Below are 3,628 nucleotides of genomic sequence, written 5' to 3' on the forward strand. Positions count from 1 at the left end.
TTGTTTATTGCAGGTTTCTTTCATCAAGAGTACTTTTTAAAAAATTAACAGCAAGAACTCATATGAATATGATCATGCACAAATACTTTTGTGTATAATTTTCTTTCATGGAAACAAGAAGTACCTTGTGCCGAGTGCCATAATTAACAAAAATATGGCCGGCTTTACTAAGACATTTACTAAGACATCCTACATTCTGTGACTGTTTCTAAAAGAAATAGCTATGGACAAGTATACAAAATATACTATGTAAACATGAAACAAGTATATAAAATAAAATAGTGCCAGAACACCAGTTTTCATCCAAAAATATAAATCTGAAAAAAAAAACAGTTCTCTCTTTCTAAAATGAGCAAATTTTTGTTTTTCTTTTAAGCTTAGATTATTTAGGAAACTGCCTCAAGTTTCTGTCATCACACAACAGAGAAAGCAGGCTTCAAATGACAATTCATGTTCAACCCCTACACTGAAATGTTTTACTTATTTAAACTTGATTGTAAAATGGATTTTGTATAGGAAGGGTATTTATTAAATATTCACCCTAAAACTCATGGCTCCTCAGTTGCCTGGCATCTCAGGTACAGAGTTCTTTGCACAATGTCATGACAGTGAATACTATGTTGGATAAATATATTTCTTTTCTAAACTGTGAATTCAAAGTGGTTCTCTGACTTACAGAGATAATATGATACATATCTTTGAGGTGAAAATAAAATCACTCCTGGAAAAAGTCAATGTAATCTCTTCTCCCCCTCCTTAGTTTGTCTTCTGTAACATATGTAAAGTATCAGTATTCTTCATGAACATGTCTGAAGGAATATTAGAAATTTAAGTGGATTATATCTTGGTTATCAGATTCAAGTGTGAGGTTGGCAGATTACTCCATATATCTGGGATCAGCTTGTCCTGATTCTAAAAATTCATTGATCTCTAAAAATTCATTGATCATTGAAAATGATCATGTGTCAGCTAGTATATTTTTCAAAATTGTGTGCATTTTTATCAGTACCAAAATGTTATATATGAAGACATAATAAATTTCAAAAGTATATAGATAGAGGGAAGCAAAATGCATCCTTAACCAAAGAAAGCCACTCCATATGTACAATTCTTTGAATTTTTCTGGATGTCTGTTCGCATTTCAAAAAATTAAATATTATGCATTCTGTTCTTTAAACTAGCAAGCTTTTTTTAAAGTAGCATTGGTAAATGATGGAAATCTTTCCATGGTCTGGGATTCTCCATTTTGAGGCTTGGCTGTCAGGTGTTCTAATGATCATAACTGAATCTATTCAACAAATCCCACTTCATCAGCCACTTAACTCTTGGGCATATAAACAGTACTTGGGCACACGTGTGCTCAATGCCTTGCACAGCAGTGGCGATTCTATAGGATGAATTTTTATGAAAGTCATTGTATATTTTAAAGCTTTCTATTAAATATTTTCCTTTCAGCTTTTTTAACTCCTTACCCTTCTCTCCTGTGTGTGTGTGTGTGTGTGTGTGTGTGTGTGTGTTGTTTTTTTCTTCAAATGACTTGGTTTCAACAAGATAAATAACCTATATTCTTACTTTAAAAAAAAAAAACGAAGTATTTTTTTAAAAACGCTAAAATCCTCATAAAGCAGCTTCTCCCTCCTTGCTTTAGTGTGTAGCTTTTGAATCCTTTTCCTACATATTTACAGACAATATACAGGTTTATATAGAAGATATATTGTACTGCGGTATAGTTTCAATACTATCGAAATAATCCAAACCACGCTTATTCTTCTGATGACCCTACAAAGGAGGTAAAGGGAAGCAAGGCAAGAGAGAGTAGCGATCAGGCAGGAGACCGGAGCGAAGCAGAGGACGAAGTCAAAGGCATATCTGGGCATCAGGTAAAATGATGGTATGAGCTATGCTGGTGCAGTGGGGCGCTTCTTTTTTTCTTATTTCCTGAGAATTTTTTAATTGAAAAAAAGTGATGCAAATACTGTAATAGCGATGTTAGCCCACGGGTCACTCCACAGCCCGCGGTGACCCGGGGCCTCCAGCACCCGCCGAGCAGTCTTTTCTGCTTCAGGAGGCAGGACGCCTGTGCAGTGTGCATGCTGGGAAAAGAGATCCTTGAAAAACGAAGCTCGAGCTGGGGCTTCGAGAAGCAATTTTGGAGCTAAGTAGAATTCTCTCAGTAAGTACCAAAGTGTTTAGAACGTAGAGATTGAGGTTTTCCGCCCTCTTTGTCCTGGATGCCTGGACCAAGAAGATGATGTTGCAGAAGGCTTGGTGAGACTGAGCCTCCAGCACCTGGAGCCACAGTGCACCCCACACAGGGATCAAGAACTTCTGGGAAGTCTCCCCACACCCCTCCTCTACCAGGGCGCGAATTCCCAACACAAAGCACACTGGGAAGCACCGGTATCAGTTCTTAACTAACAGAGAGGAGCGCTTTGGGGACAGGGCCCTGGCAGTGAAGAATTAAGAGAAGACAACGAGTGTAAAACAAACCAACAAAAAAAGACGAGAATAAAGTGTAAGTGCATTCCTTTCTTTGGCTTTTCTCTCAACAGGTAGGTCAACAGAAGCAATGACTTAAAACATAACGAAACTTAGAAATTGACCGATTACTCTTTTCTCGTTTCTGAGTGTCAAATTGACCTTCAAATCCATGCAAATAAACTTCCTGTCGGCCAAGGAACAGACTTCAACCTTATGGAAACTACTTTACCGGCACACTAGACATCAAATAACTGCTTCCAAACGTTCTGATACTTCAAGTCTGGTGGTATCAGAAACAGATGGACTCACTTCCTCTCTGTATTCCACACAAACTCCGAAAAAGGAAGAGGCTGGGGGTCGGGGGAGCATTTCCATTTGCTCATCCACGTTTGAAATTTTTGATCAACACCCAACCCATTCTAATTATATGGTTTTATTGCAGTACAGAAATTAATTATTGTTGCTTCATTAGAGGTGCTGACAAACATTTGATCTTTCAAAAATGTCTGTCTCTTCTGTAAATTCTCTTACAAAGACATGAAACCTTTAGAAAAAAAGTATCCCACAAAAGAACTTGGCTCTGTCATTAACAGTGATGTGCTGTTGTTTACAAGCAAGCCAGATCTTAGCACATGCATCCTTGCTGTGGTTGTCTATCTCCAAAGTACAGAGTGGAAAGATTTAGCATCTTTCTAATTGATTGGAGCAATACTGTTCCAAATCAAAGGAATCTCTCCTCTTCAAAACAGCTTCTAAGGGTTTTCTCATTTTTACTCAATCTTATGCATTGAGTTATTTTTCAAGCTTCACTTCTTTCTGGGCTGCAGACTACGCCAAGGAGAATAACTCTATGCCTGTGTCTAGTTATTTGAATGCTCACTGGTGTGTCAGAGTAAGTAGATTTCTGATACAGAAATGTTTGGAGTGTAAAGTAGCTCCAACCTCTAAGTTGCAAATGTAGTGAAATTCTAGACCAAGAAGATAGCAATTATGAGAGATATCTATTCTTTTTTATATTTTTTAAATTTATTATTTATTTTTAATTTTATGTGTATGCATGTATTGTCTGTATGTAGGTAAGTGCACCCATGTTGTGCAGTGTCCACGGAGAACAGAAGAGGCTGTCAGATCCCCTGAAACTGGAGTT

The sequence above is a fragment of the Nannospalax galili genome, unplaced genomic scaffold (genome assembly GCF_000622305.1).
Source record: "Nannospalax galili isolate Female #2095 unplaced genomic scaffold, S.galili_v1.0 scaffold158, whole genome shotgun sequence".
Classification (NCBI taxonomy): domain Eukaryota; kingdom Metazoa; phylum Chordata; class Mammalia; order Rodentia; family Spalacidae; genus Nannospalax; species Nannospalax galili.